Source organism: Mus caroli, unplaced genomic scaffold (assembly GCF_978045245.1).
Source record: "Mus caroli unplaced genomic scaffold, Mus_caroli_1 scaffold_12, whole genome shotgun sequence".
Lineage (NCBI taxonomy): Eukaryota > Metazoa > Chordata > Mammalia > Rodentia > Muridae > Mus > Mus caroli.
The window spans coordinates 117,011,120-117,035,076 of NW_028227267.1; positions in this window are offsets into that span (position 1 = coordinate 117,011,120).

Genomic DNA, 23,957 nt, shown 5'->3' on the forward strand with positions numbered 1-23,957 from the left:
TCGTGTTTGTCAGAGCAATGAGAAGTGCAGCTAATACAGCTAGGAAATTAATGGGGAGATAGTATATGTATATGAATACTCGGTATGCAGTGATTCATATCCCAGGCAAGGTGAAGCAGGTGTAAGATTTCATAACACTGCTTGGAATGGCATCCAGCTTATATTTAATAAACTACTTATCTCTAGAATTTCCCATTCCATATTTTCCTCTAAGCAAATGGGCTCTTCAATAACCTCTTGTATATATGTGATGCACTATGGATATTCTCGTAACCCACCCTGGTCCCATTCTCTCCTCTCTTCTCTATGCAGCCTCTTCTTCCTCCTTACAAATCTCTTTTCCACATTTACAACTTTTTATTGTGCTTTATGACCCACTGAAGTTAGATAGAGCCACATGTATCATCAGGGGCTTAGAACTGCCCTTTGGGGTCTTGTGGCCCCATTGGTGAGCCTACAACCAAAGACAATGACTGCGCCTCTCCCAGAACCAACAAGTAACCAGTGGTTCAACCTCACAATGCCTTCCCTAGCCCATGCCTGACCGCAGACAGGCAAGTAGAGGTCACTTCAGTTCCCATTGAGACCACGACTTCAACAGCTGTGTCACGCCCCCCCCCACCACCACCAAATAGCATTTCCTAGCCCCTTTTGCCATCTTCTATATCTTAGATTCTTTTCAATCGCTTTTCTACAATGATCTCTGAGTATGAGGGAAGCTGAACTAAATAGGTTGCTTAAGGCTCAGCCCTCAATCACTGATTTCTCACTCGAGCACCTATGAGTCTCTACATTCACTGTTGCTCATTACAAAGAGAACACTTCTTTAATTAAGACATAAAATAGCATTCGTGTGTGGGTATAAATATAAGTATTGAGAAGGAAGCTTAGTGCTGTTTCAACTTAGTAAATAAAAGAGAATAAAATAAGATAATAGTAAGTCACTTCAGGTCCCTCTTCTTAGGGATAAGTTCCTGACTGGATTTACAGTAGTAGACATGAATTTCTTCTGGTAGAACAGGCACACATCCACTCAGAGAATAGCTGGTTACCTCTATGACATTTATAACATTATTAAATCTCTGAGAAATTCTTGCCTGGTAGCTTAGTATGGTAGTTTGTAGGTTTCATAACTGCGTAGGACCAATTGTATCTATTCTCATCCAGAAAGAGAACCTTAGGCACTATGAAAGACAGGCACCAGGGGTAGATGTTTACAGTTCAGTTACAGCTTCGGTTTCTTCATATATTGCTACAAAAGTGTATGGTGTAGTAGGGTGTAAAGACCTTCAAAACGTGTACTCTTTCCATTCCTCATGGTTGCCCTGTTGTTTTAGACTATTTGTCACTCTGAAGACATTGGGACTTGGGAGAATTAAACTTAAGTCTCATGAAACTTTGTTCAGAGCATCGGGTAATTTTTTTTTTTTTTTTTTTTTTTTTGGTTTTTTCGAGACCGGGTTTCTCTGTATAGTCCTGGCTGTCCTGGAACTCACTTTGTAGACCAGGCTGGCCTCGAACTCAGAAATCCGCCTGCCTCTGCCTCCCGAGTGCTGGGATTAAAGGCGTGCGCCACCACGCCCGGCTGCATCGGGTAATTTTATACTCTGGAGGTTAAGAAAAGTCCCCAGAGTAAAGTTCTCCTAAGTCCAAGCTACATATAATCACAAGGACAAGCTGCACAGGGCAAAAACGTGTTTCTCCATAGAGGCAAATCAACATAACAATTGCCAGATAATCTAAACTGACCTCTCTCTTCTCTGCTACATCTGGGAAGGCACCAAAGAGCATTCCAAGGACAACTCCATGGTTTTGAAGAAACTGAGCTCACAAGAGTCTTGTCTTATTTTCTTGGAGTTTTCTCACAAGCATTCAGAGTTCCCCTCACAGAGTTCCATCTTTGGGCTGTTCTGACACTTGACAATATGGCTACATTGTTGAAGACACCGGTATTTGTGAGTTCCAACAACAATGAGTAACTGAAAGCCATGAAATATAAAATAAGCGCACTCTTCCATTCTTGGACTGTGTTCACACTAGGCAGTATGATTACTGAAGACAATATTTAATATTTGTGAGTTCTATCAACCATGAGTAACTAAAACCCATAAAATATAAAATAGTGATAAGATGGTATATTATTGTGCCAAAAATAACACTGAAAATGTGACGGATTTATTGAAAATCTGTCAGTATAATTATATAGAGTATAAATTTGTGAACCAATAAAAACAAAATAATCCAATGTAATTTGCTCTATAAACAATGTTAATTTTTATGATGATTTTAGGTAATTTGGAAAATACAAGGTATTTAGAATCCATACATTATAGAGTCTAAGACTGTTTTGATCTACTTCCAAATTTTTATGCAGTAGCAATTAAAGTAAAGTTTTAAATGATATGTGTCTTGGGAAATTGGCATCATATAATTCATGCAGTGGAAATGCATATATTAACATATTAACCATGATATGAAATATAATTTTAATAGATTCATGCAATTTTACTATTCTTACATTTTTCAGTAGTTGTTGGTTTTTCAGAATATTTTCCAGAAAATAGGTGTCCATGAAATGAACATATCTATACTTAAGGAGCATCGATATGTTTGTTGTTGATACTAAATAGTCCAGCACAAGCTGGGTTCCAACTCTTGCAACCTTACTGCCTCAGCCTTGAACACACTAGCAGGCATCCGTCCCCATACCCAGCATATCCATATTTTACATCATCTAACAGAGAAGACAGAGGGCTGCTTTGGTGACAACTTTTAAAAACTTGCAAAGAAAAATATTCAATATTGTCAAAATAAAAAGATATGTGAGGGAAAAAAAATAAAAAGATCTACCCTTAAATAAAAGAAAATAATACGCATCACTCCAGAACCCCCTCCTTCCTCAGGAGTAATGGACGTATCCAACATTCCCAACATGGCTATTGGCTGGTGTTTCCCAGGTGAGTCTCTATCAAGCTTTATCCTCAACCGGAGAGACACTTCCCCCACACAGTTATTATATGCTGGGGACTCGGGCCACACTAGAAATCTTCCATAAGAGCAGATTCCATGTCTTTTATCAAAACCACTTCCAGAAGATTAGTTTAGCTTTAAAATGTTTAAGGGCACAACTGACAGCTCTGTTGGAAACATCCTGCTCCCGTCTCCTTGCTGTACTTTCTTCTGCCCCAGGGGCTTCCCAGCAGTCATCCCTGTCCCTCTGCCTCTCTCCTGTAATTGCTCCTGCTCCTGCCCACATGATCCCCAACAGTTTTCCACTTGTTCCTCATCCCGTCTCTCCTCTGCAGTACACTGGCCTGGCCTCTGTAGCCTCTGCCTGCGTCTTCTCTTTGTTCTAGAGCTTAGAGACTGACCTTCAGTCTTTTGGACTCTGCTGTGTTTTAAGACATTATTTTCACATTATTTTATCCAACATGTCCACTTGTTTATGGCTCAAAGAGGTTAGAGCTCAGTGGGTCAAGTTACCAGAGAAGTGGCTGTTCTTACATTTTTAATCTTTGCTTTGAGTCTTTTGTTGTCTGGATTTCAGTACATTTTCTTCCCCCTTTCTAGATTCTAGAAATTTTTCCTAGTTAACTTTCAAGTATTTTTTAAAGTTGTTTCATCTTTTTCCTTTTTCTTTTGTTTCATCTTTTTTCATAAAACATTCTCATCTTATTCATTCCTTTTAATGACATTTTCATTTTGTATTCAGATATATGTGAATATATGTATCTAATATTGTATGTATATATGTATATTATATACATATATTTTTATTCATATATATTTTAATATTCATATATATGTATAGTAAAAGACACTTTTTTTCTTGTTTCACATCTAAATTTTCCCTTTAAAACATTTTATTATTAATGTGCATTCCTTCTATAAACTGATGAGCTTCATAATGACATTGTTTCATGAGTATTTCTTACTCCCTGAGACACCACTGCATATTACCCTCTCCTGTCCACCCTTCTTCTAGCAGTCCTATGCATCTTTGAAAGCATTCAGTTCACATATATGAGTGCATGTGTATATAGTAATCTAGGTCCCACATATCAGAAAATAATGTGTGTTAGTTGTCATTCTAGACCTGACATATGTTATGTAATATCAGGGTTAACGATTCCATCCACTGTCTCCTGCAAATGACATTATTTCTTTCTGCTTGGTATCTGTGCAAAACTTGGTTTTCTTTATCCGTACATCAAATGATAGGCATCTAGACTGAATCCAAATTGTGGCTAATTAAGGTACATGCAATTTACCTGGACGAAAGGCAGGTGTCTTTGCTGTATGCTGGCCTAGACCCCCCCCCAGGGTATATTCCAGACAATGGTATAGTAAGATTACTTCCTGACTCTGATTTTAGTTTTCCAACAAATATCAATACTGACTTCCATAGTTGGAAGCATTGGATTTCTCAGCTTAATATTCTTCAATTTCTGTCACTGTTAATTTCATTTTTAAGTCTCCATTTCAAGTATCTTTTACTGACTATAGCCTTGTATATTTTAGCATTTCATTTTTATATTCACTTTCTATTAAAGTTTATCCCAGTATGGACTGGTGTTATCTATTAACCATTGTTTTACTTTATTTTAAAGCAAAACTGTTTTGGTTTTATTACTTTTAACCAATGCATTGGGTTTAAGTATCTCTTCTTACACAACTTTTAATTTTTGGACTACATTGAGCCTCCCTTAGAGCTTTGCACGTGATGCATTGTGGTGAAGCATTCATAGATGCCTGGAAATGCCATCTATTGTCATATTACCTTATTAAGTTCTACAGTCACCTATAGACACATGTATAATTTTACACAGTTCACTACAGTGTATTATACATCTTTATATCCAATTGTTTAATTCTACTAGCATCAATGATAAGAATACATTTATTTGTGTATGTAAATGTACCATATCAAAGACAGAGATGTCGCAGCTATAATTGAGAATCTACTAATTAATGACCATTTTTATCTTATGTGTTTGATTACCTGTTGGTGTTCATTACTTCCACAACATTTATTAGTGAAACTCCCCTTCTCAATATAAAATTATATTTTGTATCATTTAACATCATTTTATCTTAAATCCTCTGTATTATTATTACTATTATTACTTTAAAGTTACAATGTTGGGAATCAAAGTAGGGCCTTGTACATATAGTAAGCCAATTTTCTATCACTGAACTACACTCAATTTTAGTTTTATTTTAAACATTTCTTAATTTACAATAAACATATAGTTTAATTTTCTTAACATATGTTTCTTTGTCTTTTAGTTTGAAATTTATTACAATTATCAATGTAATTGTTGATAATTACTATGGTTCCTAGAGGTTTGGCTTTCTGTGTTTCTCATTCAGTTTTATTTTCTGTTATGATAGGCAGTGATTTCCTTGGGATCAGAATTATAAATCCAACACATTAGGTGGATTTTCATGTGATTTGAAGATGTGTAGATGTATCTGCTTTTGTTTGCCTACTTCTAATTGCAGGTCTGTGATAGTATCTTTACACTTCAAATGATCTGTGACTTTAGGTCCATATCATTATTGCAATTGTGATATATAATAATATGTTATATTACACTCCTTAACACCATATCTGTGGCAAAAGGAGGTAGGATGGGGAGTGATCAGCAACTGACATCTGCCACCCTAAGTCAGAAACAGTTTTCAAAGCCAAAGTTCTCATGGTTCTGGTGAATGCTTGCTTGTGACTGATCGTTTAAATTATTCAAACAGTTGTTGCATGTGAAATAAGGAGACATGAAGATGAAGAGGAAATTAATACCTCACAAATTAGTGTTTGAAAGCTGAAGAGACGGCTTGCTTTCAGGATGTCAGCAGTTCCTATGAATAATGTTTGTTCAGCGGGAGGAAAATAATAAAGAAATGAAAATTTTATCAGAACCTCAGAAATGTAACTGTTTCCAAGGTTAATTTATGACCAGCTAAACTCATTGTAGTGTTTGCAAAGGAAATGAAGAAGAAATCTTTGGGAATAGATAACATTTTTTTTCTTAATTGAGGAATATAATTTTAAATTATTTCTGAGTAAGATCGCTAGTGGCTTTGACATCAAGCTGCCAATGAATATAGCACCAGAACAGAAAGTTATTTCCTGGGCAGGAGAGATAGTGACTTTACAAATCCACAGTACTTCCTTTATCTAGGGCACTGCCAGGTGCTAATGCCCTCCTTGCCTGTCTCACTACAGGTGTTAGATGACAAGAAGTCATTAAATCCTTGCAAATCAGGGCATCACTCCCAGGAAGCCTGCCAGTTAAGTTTCAAGCAGAAGTGCATATATAACTGTTCTTCTGAGAAGTCACTGGTAATGGTTGCTTCCACATGTACAGCTGTGAGTCACGTGTACAGCCTCTGATCCCTTGCCACCCCTCACTGCTCCCAACCTGAACACAGAAGCAGAACACAAGGGTTAGCTCAGACTTCGCTAGTGTCTTCACTGTCTAAGAGAGAAAGCCATCTTTAAATGAGATTAAACAATTCAGGAAGATATGTGGTGCCTTTGTTGTCATGCCACGGTGCAGCACACATAGCTTGGCATTATTAACAATTTTCTTAAAGCTCATTGGATGGAGAGTAGAGCTGTAAGATGATGTCCTCTGAATGAGACATGGCTGTTCCACATGTGAACTCCCAGAAGCTGTGCTCACCTCACAAAATCAAGCCAGCTAACAACTCCAACAAGGAGCTCACAGAGCCCCACTTCTAGCTGAGGAGGTATTGGCAGTTGAGGGCAGCTGGATAAGGAGACACATTTTGCTTTGGCAGTCTGGCCCCTAGAAGAGTGCCCATGCCCCAGTGGGTGACCCACATCCATGCGCACTGATAGAACTCACTAATCTATGACTTGGCAGAGCATCTGTAGAGATTCCACAGGATTCTACCGTTTTCTCCATCTGTTGTCTGCGGTGATCACAATTTAAGCCTTCCCGTTATTTTCCTCTACTGTTTCTTGTTGAGAACTCTCTTAGTTGGGATTTCTATTCCTGCACAAAACATTGTGACCAAGAAGCAAGGCTGGGGAGGAAAGGGTTTATTCAGCTTACACATTCACATTGCTGTTCATCACCAAAGGAAGTCAGGACTGGAACACACACAGGGCAGGAACTTGGAGGCAGGAGCTGATGCAGAGGCCGTGGAGGGATGTTTCTTACTGGATTACTTTCTCTGGCTTGCTCAGTTTGCTTTCGTATAGAACCCAGGACTACCAGCCCAGAGATGGCACCACCCACAATGTGCCCTCCCACCCTTGACACTAATTGAGAAAAAGCCTTATAGCTGGATCTAATGGAGGCATTTCCCCCAGGGAGGCTCCTTTCTCTGTAGTAACTCCAGTTTGTGTCAAGTTGGCACACAGAACCAGCCAGTACAAGCATCTTCCCTTCCCACTTTCAAAACATTCATTAGACATTGTCAGTAATTAAATGCAAAGCTAAAAGAATAGGGTCTATCTGGACAAAACTACTTCAAATGTGTTTAGTAATTCTCTTCAGAATTCAGAATCTGGACGCAGGAAGAGACTATTCTTCTTCCGCTAGAACAACCTCATGGGAGCTTTCAATAATACGAGCATGCATACCCCACCTTTCTTGTCTTATTTTGTACCCAGTTTACTCTTCTGTGCTTCACTTCCTACTACGCCCTTTAAGCTGAGACAGTCTTTCCTTCTCCTTGTACCATGACCAAAGACCATCTTCTCTACCTGACCTCACACCAGCTCATTGCCCTGGCATCTGGCCCATGCTCAAGTCTGGACTGTTGGCTCCAGAGTACTGAAGATCAGAGGCCTCTCTGCCATGTTTGATTCTGTACCAAAAGCTGAAGATCCTAAGAGTGAAGGCTGAGCCTCTGCATGGTCTTCACTTATGAATGACACTGACCTTGGTGCCTACAAGAGGGGCTCTCTATGGATGCATATCTGATGAGTGAATAGGGTAAACCAAAGCATCAATGGGAAAATGAACGAAACACTTCTTTTGGAGTAACTTAAATCCCATAAAATCTATGTCCTATTTCCTGATGGATAACAACTAGAGAGTGATAGCTAAGCTCCTACTTATAAATTAAAGAAGAGCTACACCCAAATGCCTTCCTTACACCCCAACAATGTATCCAAACTGAAGTTCACTTTGTGAGAAGATTCTACCCTCCTATCTGTGACATCTTGGCACCCAGCTCCATCATATGCTATAAACTAATGGGATTGCCTGAAATACTTTCTAACAACAACCCAAGAGCACATTGGTGCCATTGTTTCCAGAGCTCTTGTCCTGCTCTTTGTACCATATCCTCCACCTTCCATGTAGACTTTCTCGCTGACTCACCTTGTTTACCAATGGAGCTTTCTATAGTTGTTTTATTTTTATTCATTATGGAATTACCAAGGTATTATAAACTATTTTCCTATTTAGAAATTACCACAGACAATGAAATAAAAAGAAGAATCACCTAATGACTATTTAGCAGATCAATACTAGAATTAGAATCCAATATAATCTGCAGTTACTTCAAAGATGAAGCCTTTGTTCCCCCAATACCCAAAATCTCTCAGCCCAACTTCACCCTTATAAGTATTTCTTCATGTATTTTGAAGTCTAACCTTGTTTAATGGTAACATCTGACCTTAACACAAACACTGCATGTTCTCCTTATAGACCCAGTCTCAGATTTGTTTCTTGATAAATCTGTGTTATATTCAATTCTTATGGAATTATTGGAGAATTATCCCACGTGGACTAGGGAGAAGTTAATGAGGCGATTCATTGAACTGGTGGGAACGGAGTTAAGATGATAGAATGTGAAAGCACCAGTGACCTTGGTATCCTGCGGAGTCAAGGCTCTCTACTACAAAAGTAGCCACATTGACTGAGCACACAGTTCTTCATCCAGTATAGTAGGGAGAGTGAGGGGGAAATGCAGGGATTACAGGAGGAGTCTAGTGTACTACACACCATGCAATGATCCCAGATGAAGACAATTCAGTTGGACATTCAGGTACTGTCACAATTGTGGTGGCTTGAATAATGACTACAGGCTCACATATTGAATGCTTAGTCATTAAGTGTGGCATAATTTGAAAACATTAGAAGGAGTTGGGGGTGTGGTGTTGTTAGAAGAGTTACTTGGGGTGGACTTTGCGGTTTCAAAAGCACGTGCTAATCCCAATGACTCTCAGATAACTGCTCCAGCATATGCCTGCATGCCACCATGCTCCCTGTCATGAGGATAATGGACTAAATGCCTTAAATTATACGCAAGCATTTAATTAAATGCCTTTTCTTATAACGATTGTCTTGGTCATGGTGTTTCTTCTCAGCAATAGAACAGTGACTGAGACAACAGTGAAGTCACAGAAGATAGTGACTGTAAGGTTTTGTGTGATTGTCTTGTGTTGTAACAGAGAAGTTGTGCATCCGGTGCTCTGGGGAAACTGTGCCCAGCTCTCAACTCACTTTTGGAATGAGAATGTATTTGACTACTTATTGTTAACCTCAAAAGAGTTCATCCACCCAAGGGACTGAAGTTGGGGATATTTGTTTGTCCTGTGTAATTTTAGCATTTCCATATCTAATTCTAAAGGACATGAAACACTAAGCTAATATTTGGTTAACCGAAATATCTACGTCTCTCCTACTGCTATCTTTGCTTTTTTCTTCTTCTTCCTGAATTGAATAGGAGCTTATCACGAAGCAAAAGATTTCATTTTGAGTTTGCCTTTTTTTTTTTTTTTAGTTTGTTTTCCTACTTCAGGACTCACTATCTTGTTAACATGTGATTCCTTGACTGTCTATGGATTTCTTTGATGAAAGCCTCAAGGTAAATTGGTTCACTTTACCTCCTGAGATGGTAATTTAGATAGACAAGGAGAATCAGACTCCTGAGCACTCTCATTGGCTTTTCATGATCAAATCTTCCCGTAAACAATCAAAAATGGGCAAATGTGATGGATTAACTCTTTGCTAGCAAAAAGAAGTCATTCTTAGGCAGAAGCACTGCAGAATGCTCACTTAGTCCCACCATTATCTCCGAGAAGACCTATTCACAAGGCCACCAGCCTTTTTTAGTACTGAGAATCATAATCACAATAGAAGGTTCTGGTAGTTGTCCACTCTTCTGTTTCCACTCTTTAATATGGAAACTCATCTCAACTCTATGAATACTTCCGGCTCAAAGTCTCAGCCATGACTAATGCCACTTCTAAACACACATCGCTCAGATCAGTTTCCTTGAACCGATCTTCCTGTCTCTCAGAATACTCTTCTGTGGAAGGTCCAGAGCTAAAGGAAAGCCATAGAGCCCAGGAGGACTGTGAAGCTATTCTGCCAAGTGATGTTCATGTTCAGTCCGTGGACCTCAGCTATAGAGAAGTAGCTGACAGTCTTTCCTCCCCAGACCTAAAGATGAGGACTAGAGAGTGAGGCTGCTGGAGAAGGTAGAGAAGGTAGTTGGCATCTACTTGTGATAATCTTCGTTGATTAGCATGGGATGTGTCTCACGTTCTTTCAAACAGCTGGCCTCTTTTAGATGCATGCAAATCTATGGATTTCTAAGAATCCTACTGAAATATGAATGACCAGGAACTCTATCTTCATCTCTATATTTCCAAGCTCTGAAAATGTAAACTCTACAAGAATATCAAGATGAACACAACTGAACAAAATCGTTGGCTCAGGTCATGTTGCAAGACTAACATGTAACAGACTTTATCTCTTATATGAGAGTAAGCTGGATGGAAGAGTGGTATATTAGTTACTTAATCATTGTTGTGACAAAGAACAAGTGAAAAGCAATTCCAGGAAAGGGGGATCAGAGTTTGTGCAGACATCAGGGCAGAGAAATCATGGCAGCAAATTTGAGATAGACAGTTACATGGCTTTTGTCCTCAAGAACCAGAGGACATTGAGAGTTGATGCTTACCTCTTTCTCCTTTTAATTCAGCCCAAACTTCAGCCAAAGGTGTCACCCATATTTTAACCTCAACTAACCTAGTCTAGAAACTGTCTCACATGCACACACATACACACACACACACACACATACACATGTTCCCTATGTGATCATAGAATCTGACAACTTGACAATCACATATTATTTAAAAGCACATATTGTGACTAGCAGTATTTACATCACTGGGGAGCTAAATGATGCTACAGATTTTGTTCCACATCTATCCTGGTCATAAATCTGTGAAACGTTGCTTCACCTACACAACCATCTACCTCCCAGATGTACTGTATTCTCAAAGAAGCTTGCACATTCTTCTTGTCCCTTCCAACTTCACAACCAATTCACATCTTAGCACAAATCAACTGCTCTTATGGATGTGGAGACATGCTCACTCTCCCTAAATCTTGCAATCTCTGCCCTGGTTTCAGTGTTAACCCTTCTATTACATTATATGTTCCCAACAGAGCCTACTTCATATCTTTTACGTAGCAGGGAGAGTAAGAATCGCCACTAGATAAGGAGATGGCTAAAATTCATTTATATGGGCTACATAAACTAGAAGAAAATGTATAGGGCTAAACATTCTTTTTCTTTTTGTAAACAATACAATAACATACATAGTTAGAAATACAAATAGGAGTCGGTGTGACACCCTGGGACAGATCTAGCCAAGAACTCAGCCACTGACAACTTTATTTAATGGTATTGGGTCACTACAAAATGCTCTCTCTACTCTTCTTAGAAAATAAAGATCCCTACCACCTTAAAGTCCTTTAGTTCTTTCATCCCCTTTAGCACACAAGCATAGCTGCTCACGGCAGCCCAACATCCCATGGATGACTCTTAGAGGCTTGCATGCGTCCTTGCCAGTGGTTTACTCTACTGCCTAGTTTTACATCAGCTTGGCACAAGATAGGATCACTTGGGAGGAGGGAACCTCTATTAAGAAAATGCCTCCATAACGTCAGGCTGGAGGGAAGTCTTATAACATTTTTTCTTAACTAGTGATTGATGTGGGATGGCCCTGTCTATTGTGGGTGGCCCTGGGGCTGATAATCCTGTGTTCTATAAGAAGGCAGACTAAGCAAGACATCGGGAGCCATCCAGTAAGCAGGACCCCTCCGTAGCCTCTGCATTAGCTCCTGCCTCCAGGTTCCTGTCCTGTTTGAGTTCCTGTCCTGACATCCTTCAATGATGAACAATGCTATAGAGGTATAAGCTAAATAAATCCTTTCCTACCCAAGTTGCTTTGGTCATGGTGTTTCATCACAGCAACAGTAAGCCTGACTAAGACTTTTACAATCAACGGTAAATGTACAAACAGAAACAAAGCTCACACGTTTCTCTTCTTGCTAAGTTCGTAGTTTTCCATAATCCAGCCATGGGCTATGGATGATTAAGCTCCAACATCACTTGTTAAATAATCTCTTGCAAAGCACAAACTGTTGTAAATGTCCATTTTTTTCCCTCTGCATCTAACATAGAACAAAAAAATCCTTCTTCTATGTCTATGATCACTTTTCAGGCTTATTAGATCTCTACCACACACAAGCATTTCTCCACCAACTGAATGAAGCAAACAACACCAGACTGAAGTTAGACTGTCATGATTCTCTCTCTCTGAGAGTTAAAGGTTATATTGTACAGCTTCACTGAACAATGGAATGCAAATTACATCAGTGTGTTACTTCTAGGCGGGTGCATTAAGAGCAAGTATTAGGAGCCCGGGAGAGGGATCAACACTTAAAGAGTACTTGCTGCTCTTACAGAGGACCTGGGCTTGCTTCCCAGCACCCATAGCTCTCAGCTGCTCTTACAGAGGACCTGGGCTTGCTTCCCAGCACCCATAGCTCTCAGCTGCTCTTACAGAGGACCTGGGCTTGCTTCCCAGCACCCATAGCTCTCAGCTGCTCTTACAGAGGACCTGGGCTTGCTTCCCAGCACCCATAGCTCTCAGCTGCTCTTACAGAGGACCTGGGCTTGCTTCCCAGCACCCATAGCTCTCAGCTGCTCTTACAGAGGGCCTGGGTTTGCTTCCCAGCACCCATAGCTCCCAACTGCCTGTAACTTCAGTTCCTGGGAATTTTCTTCTGACTCCATCTACCTACATTCATGGGATGCACACAAATACATACAATACAGGTACACACATATACATACAATAAAATAAATGAATTTAAAAAAAATAGCACTACTTGTCTTTCCTTTTTCCCACAGCTCATGATGTTCAGAGGATGTCTGAGGCACCAGCGACTGCCCAGGTTTGGGTGACTACAGGAAAGTTACATGGTGGGATGAGCCTCAGCTGACCTGTGGCAAACAGAAGACAGCATGCCTTTCGATTTTTGGTTTTGTTATTTTGGCACTGAAATGTTCGTACCTTACCACACATGATGCAGAATCAGACATTAATGACTGCCAGAAGGATGGAAAATATAAATATATCATAGCTTTGCTTAATGTTCTAGTTTCATTTCCATGGCAGTGATAAAAACACAGTAACAGAAAGCAACTTAGGAAAGGAAGGGAAAATCCCAGGCTACGCACATCATTGCCAGAAAGTCAGGGCTTCAAAGCACAGGCTGGTCACAGCCATAGTCTAGAGAAGGAAGAAGTGAATCAATGCACGCAGCTTGCTTTCATCTCTTTTTTTCCTCTTTTATACAGTTCAAGAACCCCTGAGTAGAGAATGGTGCTCACCATGATGGCTCAGTCTTCTTGTATCAACTAAAAATCAAAACAATCTCTCACAGACATCCCCATAGCCAGGATGTATTCCTTGCTTCAAACTTTCATCCCAAGTGATTCTTGGCTGTGTCAAGTTGACAACTGAAGTTAATTGGAAGACCTAGATTCAGTACTGCCTATTTCTTTAATTAGGCAGATTCACAGAGCCGTTAGGAAGAATGGGAACATAGTAACATAGTAACATAGTAACATAGTAACATAGTAACATAGTAACAAGCACTGCTCTGTAAAAAGGGCGGATCCCAGCTACAATGACCCTGCATCTCTATGGGCAGTTGAGGCAGGACTGATCTGTTAACTGAGGGTGACTAAGGATATTGATAGGAAGTAGATAAGAAGATAAAAATGAATGGTCCTTGTTCCCTGAGGGGCTGTACCTTAAGGGCTATAATACAAAAGTGTTAAGAAAGCCTAGGGTATGGGGCAGACATTTTCAATGTGTCAGTGGGTAGAGATAAGAGTACAACTATCCGCTATGAGGATGGCTAGAATAGGAAATGAAAAAGCAGTGGGAGCCATGAGCTTAGGTGTATTGGGACACAAGGTAGTACAACTATATGTTCTTTAACAATGTTACAGTGCCCTTTGAGAGTATGTGAGAGATAGATAGATAGATAGATAGATAGATAGATAGATAGATAGATTCTAATGTATATACACACATATATATTATAACATATATGTACTACTTATATGCATTGTCTTAGGCAGAGTTTGTATTCCTGTAGAAAACATCATGACCAAGAAGCAAGTTGGGAAGGAAAGGGTTTATTCAGCTTACACTTCCCCATTGCTGTTCATCACCAGAGGAAGTCAGGACTGGAACTCAAGCAGGTCAGGAAGCAGAAACTGATGCAGAGGCCATGGAGGGATGTTACTTACTGGCTTGCTTCCCCTGGTTTGTTCAGCTTGCTTTCTTATAGAACCCAAGACTACCAGCCCAGGGATGGCACCACCCACAATGAGCCCTCCCACCCTTGATCACTAATTGAGAAAATGCCTTACAGCTGAATCTCATGGAGCCATTTCCTCAAGGGAGGTTCCTTTCTCTGTTATAAATCCGGTTTCTGTCAAGTTGACATACTAAACCATCCATTATATACATATATATTCTTACATATCGTATCTCAAATACTCTCATATATCTGATATCATATATATAATACATCACATACTCTCAAATATATTATGTATGATATATACAAATTAAATATTATATATCACACATATAGTAATGCATATTATATATGATATATGTGTGTATATATATTTATACACATATATCACATACACTCAAATGTCCCCTATTGAGGTCATTGTCATCTTTCTATGTCTTCAATGAAAAAACAAAGGCTCTGACATGTCCAGTAGCATCACCTCTGTAATCAGAATCCAAGCAGGCCTGTGTGACTTCAAAGCCCATCTCCCTCTGGCTGGCCTCACTTCAGCTTCTTTGAAGACAGCATTGAAGTGGCATTTTCCATCACATACGAACCTCAAGTGCCAGTGGCGTATTCCATTAAAGACCATGCCCTTTCTGCTTCTCTCCCAAATTAGGTGGTTAAATTTTCTCTTCACCCAGGCCTTTGGCAGCTCCCAGTGCCTGTGGGGCCTAATTGAGCTGGAGTCTCCCTGGGGCTCTGCTCTGCTATTCCTGATGAGTAAGGGGAGAGGGAGCGAGAAGGCCACCATTCTCATTAACAGAGGACCCCCCACTTGTCATCGCTCTTACAGCCATCATCGATATTTTAATTAACCATCTTTGCCATCGGGCCTGCAAATAATTGCCGCAGCACCGTTCATGACACAACTATGTCTACTTTTAAAGGTACAGGCCTTCCCCTCCCTCAGCCCTTGCTAATTATGGCCAGAGTTGTTTAAACTTGGTGTGCAAGACCTGAGAGTCAGGTAGGATGTGACCCTCATTAACACAGGAGAAGATTACAAGCCTTGCTGCTATTATCCACGCCCCAGGACCCCTTCTGAAAGCCACCACTTCCTAACACTTCCTAAAAGGGGCTGTTGAGTCTATGTAGACTTTTACCCGAAGAGAAAAGCTATACACACACACACACACACACACACACACACACACACACACACACACACACACGAGGGCAATTTATTATTTAAGCAGCAGGTAAAAAAGCAAAGGAAGAAAGACCACTCAATGTCTCACTGTGAAAAATTATTTATATGAAAAGGGTCTACTCTACTCATACAGACTGTAACGTACAGGCTCTCCTGAGAATGATTGGAGAATAAAATCACCTCAGTGGTCCGAGTTCACAGAAACACTGACTCTGGAGATGAACGTGACAGAGAGCCAAGCAAAACACATGGAAATCTATAGAGGGGCATCTTAGAGAAAACGCTTTACAAAATTGTTCCCGGGTTCAGGAAATGGGGCTATACTGTGACCACAGAGCTATAATGTGACCACAAGCAATGATCGGTCATAGGCCCCCATTTCTGAAGCACAGTGTGACCCCACCATTTCTCATGGTGTTCCCAAAGACCTTGAGAAAAGCAAAACTTTCTATCAATTCTTTCCCTTCTGCCATGGGTACCACATAGGCAAAGGCTCACAGGTTAAAAGTTTACTTCCCAATGTTTTGTGGGTATAGAATATCATAGGAGCTTTTACTCTATCAGTTGGCTAATCCATTGCCAGGCTCAAAGCTTGATTGGATAACGAGCAGGTAGAAAGTGGTTCAACAGCAGCCTGTCTAGAACTCTATAACCTGTCTCCCAGAACCATCTTGTATCTGTCTCTGATTCCCAGCTATCACCGTGTGAACAGCTTTGCTCCTCTCTCCTTTCGACATGAGCTTCTGCCCCAACGCAGCCCAGAAACAATAGAGTCAGCCAGCCAAGGATAGAATAAAGCCATGAGCCAAAAATAAATCTTTCCTCCTCTAAGTTGCTGCTGTGTTCCAGGACAAAGCAATCCAAAACTAACTCACACCTTCTCTGGTCAAGTGTCAAGTCCATTTGTGGAGTCCTTCTTAGCGTAGCTCAGCATACCATTTTCCCATACCTATCCTTTCCAAGAGACAAACTGTCCAGTAGACCATGGCTAGTCTGTGTAGAAGTCAGGCTCACAACGTGCTTCAGCCTGCCCCATTCTCTAATCCTATTGGGCCAGGAGGCTAACTTGCTACCTATAATTCAAACCACGATCTCTCTCTCTGCAACCCAGGAAGCCATACATAATACTCCTATAACATTTAACCACAAATGTCCAGGATATCATTGATAACTGGGAATTCGACTCATTGTTAATCCACTCCAATCTAGGATCAACAAAAGGAAGGACAACATATACTGTAACCAATCACATATGCCCCCCTGCATCTGGGTAACTGGAACAGCTACCCTAGACCAACAGCCTCTAAGTCAGGTCACATCTTTAACACCCACCCCCTTTCCTTCCTCCTCTAGTGCTTCTGAGTTCCCATCACATGCTGGTGAAGGCGGCTGATACCTCTCACACTATAGTGAGTTCTGAATCAGTAGCCATTATCTTTCCCATGAGAGCAAGTTCCCAGGTTTAATAACGTCCTGGCTCGTTACTAATGACTCTTTGTTTCATATTCTCCAAAGCCATCCCAGGTTACTTTGTACATTAGTCATTGACTGTGATAAAAATCATCCCATATTATCGAAGCTTTATCTTAGCTTGTGTGTGTTAATGAACATGTGTGTTGTTGAGCCCAATGCTACTGTTCTCATGATCCCTCAAAGCTACAAGATCCCCCAGGGACTAGGATCTTCTGCCCGCTTAGTAAGTTAGAAACTGCTTCCCAATCAGTGGTGGTCAGTGGATGTCAAGTGTGGTACAGGCCCAACACACTGCAAATTGGACCCAAGGCCTCTGTTCCTGCAGTCCCTGCTTCTGGTTCCTTACTGCGTGTGTCTCTCTCCCTAGGGAAGCCTACAGCCTCACTCACAGCTGGCTTCACCCAAGTGAACACCCCAATGAGAAAGTGTTAGCCAGATGGAAGCTACAGTCTTACAATTCAAGTTCAGAAGCAACACCCATCTCCTCACCTGTATCAGCTCAATCAAAGAAGCTTATCAGAGGGACTAACAACCAAGGGCATGCAAGGGATGGGGAGATCATTAGCAGGCATTTTGGAGAACTGCCTACTATGGTTAGCCAGAGAATATTTAGCCTGCTGTCGTCCGCCGTTTCTGAGACTCTTTCCACATGAATTTCCCCTAATCTTCCTCCCTCTTTTCTTCTCGAAACTTATCAGCAAATTCCTTCTCCCATTTCAGTAAACAGAGGCAGCCCCTTTCTTGCTCAAATTATTTCAGACCATTTTTACTTTCCCTTTCCCAATTCCTGTAATTGCGACAGAGTGGGAAGTGCTTTTTATAAACTCAAGGGAGGTGGTTTTTGCCTCAGGCCAAGGCTGCGGCTTAGGTTCCCATCTGTCCTCGCCCGTCTTCAGATCACCAGGCACATTTCAGGGCTGCCTGGAATCCTGCCTCAGGCCATTGGTAGGATCATCTGGGTCAGTGGAAATAAAGTCTCCCTGCAAATGCTGAGAGTGGTTGATTCATGACTTCCTAAATTAAGGAGGCTTCACCTTCCCAGCTGGGTGACTTTGATGTTTTTAATTGCACTGAGATGGAAATTAAAGTATATGACATACAGTGTTCAGGTCTTGAACACAGGTATTCTGAACTGTCCCCGGCAAAATGACAAGGATAGATACAAAGAGATTTTATCTCCAGCAACAATCAAGCTGATCTGAATAATCCAAAGGAGTTCCTTCTACAGGCTGGTCCTTTTTAATAACATGTCCTGTGACAAAGGTTGTTGCCCACGATGAAATCTATCGATAACCTCCCCATGCTTAATCTTACAAGGCTCAAGCCGAATTTCCATTAGAGATTTCTTCTAATTTATTTGAGAAAGAAAATTTCCTTTGCAAATTTAGCTGACACCTAGCTAAGCTAAGGAAACTCAAAGAAGGAATTCATACATATCATTCATATGTCTCCGGAAAGCAAGAGAATTGACCTTAAAGTACCTTTGTGAAGAAAACATAATACTAATTAATAATCCCTAAGAAACATAATACTAATTAATAATCCCTAAGAAACATAATACTAATAATCCCTAATCTTCTAAGGAAAACTAAGGGAAAACACCACACGACTCCTTGTTTGGTTGGTTGGTTTTGGTTTTTTCGAGACAGGGTTTCTCTGTGTAGCCCTGACTGTCCTGGAACTCACTGTGTAGACCGGGCTGGCCTCGAAATCAGAAATCCACCTGCCTCTGCCTCCCAAGTGCTGGGATTAAAGGCACACACCACCACTGCCTGGCTATCCCACATGACTCTTAAATGAAGTTAAATGTATTTGTAGGGTTTTCTTGTGTCCTCATTCTATACATTAAATGCAAAGGGTGGTTTGTATTTGTCACTCTTACTGGGGCAAAGACAAAACGCCTAGTTAATGAGCCCGCTTCTAGAATGTGGCCACCGCAGGAAGCTGCTGAACTTCCCATATCCCAAACAACCCTTCACTACCCATCTTCCACATTTACATGTGTTTCTTCTGGTCTGTTTTATCACCAAACATTTTGTTACTCCCCTCCTGTTCAGGTTTGGAGATCCTAGGATGGTGTAATGTCGAACTCATCCTTTGAAAGGTCTAGAAATCCTCACTATAAAAGCGATGTAGTGGCTCAGGCTTGGTGTCTAGAGGTCAAGAATCCAAGGTCATCTCAACTACACAGCCAGTCTGAAGCAAGAATGAAGACACTGCCTCATAAAACAAACAAACAAACAAGCAAATAAATAAATAAATAAATAAATGAATAAATAAATAAATAAAATATAGCATTCGTATCTTGTTTGGACCCTGCCTCAAACCACCTATCCAAAACATTTGTGAAACACCAATCAAAGGTCCAGTGTAAATATTTTTTTGGTTAAGATGATCATAATTCAACATTTTCATGTGCGTGCACACATACATGTGTCTAAAATAAACCAGAGTACTTACAGGTGAAAATAAAAGCATGCAGTAAATGAGAAGCACTGTTACCGCCCATTCCTAGCTACACTCAACCTCCCAAGCAACAGAGCGAAAGTGTGGGTTTTAATGACTGCTTTCCAGGGACCAGCGCTATCTCAAGAGGGAGACCTCAAAACCTTCTCACCTCCTGCCTTGGCTGATCTGCCTCCTCCTGTCATGTTGTGATCACACCAAATGCATTTCATTCGTCACCAACTCCCATAGTGTGTGCTTCCTAGCTTTGGTCTGCACACGTCTCCTCCTTCCTGCCTTGTTATAAGAACCTACCATTTGCCCCATGTGCTCTGAAATCACAGGGATTCAGATCAGGTAATACCATTGTAATCTCTTTTGGAATGAGACCTAAGATGCTTGATTTGACTTTCTCTTCTATCCCTATAGAACTCAGTTAGCAAGTCCTGAAATAACCAAGAACTCTATCATTGTGTACCAACCCTCCGTTCCTGCCCCCATGCACTTCTCAGAGCATCATGCCTGGTTTCCTGCAGTATCCTCCATCTGGTTTCAAATCATTCAGTTTTGGCCCTTATATCAGGCTGTCTTCATCCGAGTAGACAGAAAGCAAGGCTTTATTTTGTTTATTTTTCCATTTTGTTTTAAACAAAAGTCAGATCATATTACTCATTAATTAAAACCCTCCAAAATGTTCCCTTCTCCAAAACACCCCTTAAATCTATAATACTATATATGTACATATACATATATACATATGTTATAATGATATATACATATATAGTATAATATATATGTACATATTCATACACACACACATATATATATATAAAACATATGTATATATAATGATTCAAGAAGCCCATCTGTATCTGTGCCTACCCCTCTACCTACTGTCAGCCAGTTACCCTCCCTCACGCCAGTCATACCCAGCTCCTATCCATTCCCAGGTACCCAGGTTCACTCTAAGACCCAGACCTTTGTGTATGCTTTTCCTTCTGTCTGGAAGATTCTCCCTACTTTAGTCCTGTCAAAAAATAACCAAATACCACCTCAATAGCAACACACCATTCCAACCTTGCCAGGTCTCAAGACTTCTCCCTCTGATTCTTTTCTTTGGCATTTATTATCACCTGACAGACCATAAATTCTCTCTGTATTATTGATTTGCTTGCAGCTTTATTTTTTTTTAAGTTTTAAAATATTTTGAATTAAAGTAATTATGCCACTTTTCCTTGCTTTTCTTCCCTTTAAGTTTTCCCACGCACCCCTACCCCCCACACACTACTACTAAATATATAACTTGAACGTGATGTGTCTGTACAGTATTAACTGCATGTATTTGATTTCAAGGCTGACTACGTGGCATTGATTCTTACCTGTGGAAGATAACTTCTCCCACTCTCAGCATTCCTTGGTTGCCTGTACTTCTTATCTAGGGTTGAGACCCCATTCCCTCCCCCGTTCACTTCAGCTTGCCTATTGCTATCATCCTAGTCCGTGTCTTGCTTAGGCAGCCATGCTGATGATGCATCATGGGTACAGTTTTTCTAACATTTCTAGGAGACAAACGTCTAAATGCCCTTCCCTTGCCTCTAGTTCTCACAATGGCTCTGCTCCTGCTTCTGCTATATGATTCCTGTACCCTAGCTGTTGGAGTTGTATTATAGGTATACCAGTTGGGACTGGATACCCCGTGCTCTGTTCATCTTGATTGGATGTGGGTTTTCTGTTCTGTTCTACATCTGTTGCAAGGAAATTTTCCCTTGGTGGGTGTTGAGACCTCTAATTATCTGTAAGTATAAGAATAAATATTTTGAATGTGTTTAGAAATTATGCTGGTTTAGTCAAGTGGTGGTTATAGGTTCTCTCTAAGATCCATGGCTTCACTAGTCCTAGGTGGGTGGATAGGTTTCTAGCACCAGACTTGACTTCCTTCTTGTTAAGCAGGCTGAAGTCTAATTAGGAAGCTGTTGGTTATCACCAGTGTGTGTGTGTGTGTGTGTGTGTGTGTGTGTGTGTGTGTGTGTGTGCATGAAAGAGAGAGAGAGAGAGAGAGAGAGAGAGAGAGAGAGAGAGAGAGAGAGAGAGAGAGAGAGGGAGGAGAGAGAGAGATTATTGCACCCTTAGGGATCTCATGCCACGTTGGTAGCTGTTGCAGTTCATAAGCTATACGGTACTTCTGCTTGTTTCTATCCCTTAGAAGTTTGCATGGTGTGGAAAGGAATCTTTAGAAGTTATTTTGTAAGGGGCATAAGGGATACCATAACTGGTAGTAGCACTTACAGTCCCAACCCCCAATGGAAGCTTATAAGCATCTTTAACTCTAGTCCTAGATCATCTAACATCTTCTGGCTTCTTTGCACACCAGACACACATATGGCACACATACCTTCAGGCAAGCAAAACACTCAGTGTTTTGCGTCGTATGAATTATTTCGTAATTGAAGAATCCCAGAACCTAACATATCACTAATTTCCTAATGAGAAATTAACACCCTGAACAAATGTGTGACCTGTGCATAAATGTGTAGCCCCCGTAGCAGATCATACCTCGTTCATCCTTGGCCTGGGCATGCTCTCGTGCTGTGTTGCTGCCTTTTTCCCAAATCTCCATACTTGAAGCACATATGCACATATAGCATTGTATACATATTCCCTTGCTTGTGGTATTTTACCCTGTGTCATGCCCCAATGTAAAAGCTCCATTCATATCCTTTCCTGTACAGCAGGGATGTAGGAGGCTACTTTCCTTTCTTGTTAACGTACTTCTTCCCTACCTCTCTCGCCATAGACCTGTATGCAGACCTTTGTTGTATTTTCTGAGATTACTCGGGTCATCACGCAAGTGTTGGTCTCCACTAACTTCTGAGTCCTTGTAATGGGGAAGGAATGACTTTGAAGACTGGTTTGTGTATTCTAAGTATATCAGAGAAGTGAGCATGGCTCCAGGCAAATCTAGAACAAATTCCAGAGATGTTTGAATGGTGATTGATCTAGAATTTCGCAAATTTACCTCATTACAAAATGTTGCCTGAAAATATATTATTTTAAAATGTCTTTTTACAGGATGCATTCCCAATCTTCCAGATTAAAATTCTGCCAGGAAAGAATCCGGAAAACTTGGTTTATTACTAACAAACACCGCAGAGGAGTATTATGACTATGTAAAATTTAGGGCAAATGTAGGCTGCTATAAACAGTACTTGAAGCAGTGCCTTGAAACTCACACAGATTCACTTTATTCCTTTCCCTTACTTTAGATATTTTTTTGGCTGCACGGGGGTGTAAGTGTTTCAGCACCAATTCCTTCTTTCAAAATTTTAGAGCAGAATTCTGAGCTGGTGGTTTCCTGGGCCCCAGGGAGCAAAGAATCATAGGTTCTTGTTCATGTTTTCTCATAGATTTGCAAGTTCACTTCCAGTGATGTGTCTTCTGCTGGCCTCAGTTCACCCATCTGTAAAATGAATAAGAAGCCACCTCCTCACAGGGGATTTGGAAGTTTAATTATAGTTTGAAATTCTTTGCATCTGTCAAGAAGTAAAGACACGCAAGATCTAATTAAGAGCAAGCTATGAGTTAGCATTCTGGGTTATCCTACCGTTAATGTCATATCTGCATTTAAATTCACAGATTAAAGAACCTCCCAGTTTTCATAGCTAGAAGCTCCCACACTGTGGAGCTCCAATGCCAAGTCTATAGATGAACTATGCGTGCTGTGAATGGTAGATCATGAACGTTGGGACTGCATATTAGATCTTGAGTAAATCCCAGATGTCTGACCCTGGGCTTCCTACTGTGTGAAAGTTTAGTTTTGCTTTTATTTGAATGCCGCTGTGCCCTGGTTCTTCCCTTTTGGAATAAAAAAACAATTTTACTTGGTTTTATTATCCTACAGAAACCCATGGTGGAGAAACTATTTTAGCAAGACGTTGAACTTTAAAGGAGACTTCACTTTTACAGTGTTAACATTTTAAGATTGTAAGACTTCTAAAGTTATGTTTATATCATGGTATTAATATGAGATCCTGGTTACAAACAAGGAAGTTTATTGGTTAGCAGTGTTGTATTGTTGTGTCAAGTCAGCGAGGGGATAAATGGTCCTGGTTTTGCTTTCCCAACTTAACACACAAGTAAGGGTTACCTGTGAAGTGGGACTCATAATTGAGAAAATGTCTTCATAAGACTGGCCTGTAGCAACCTCGGTGGGACAT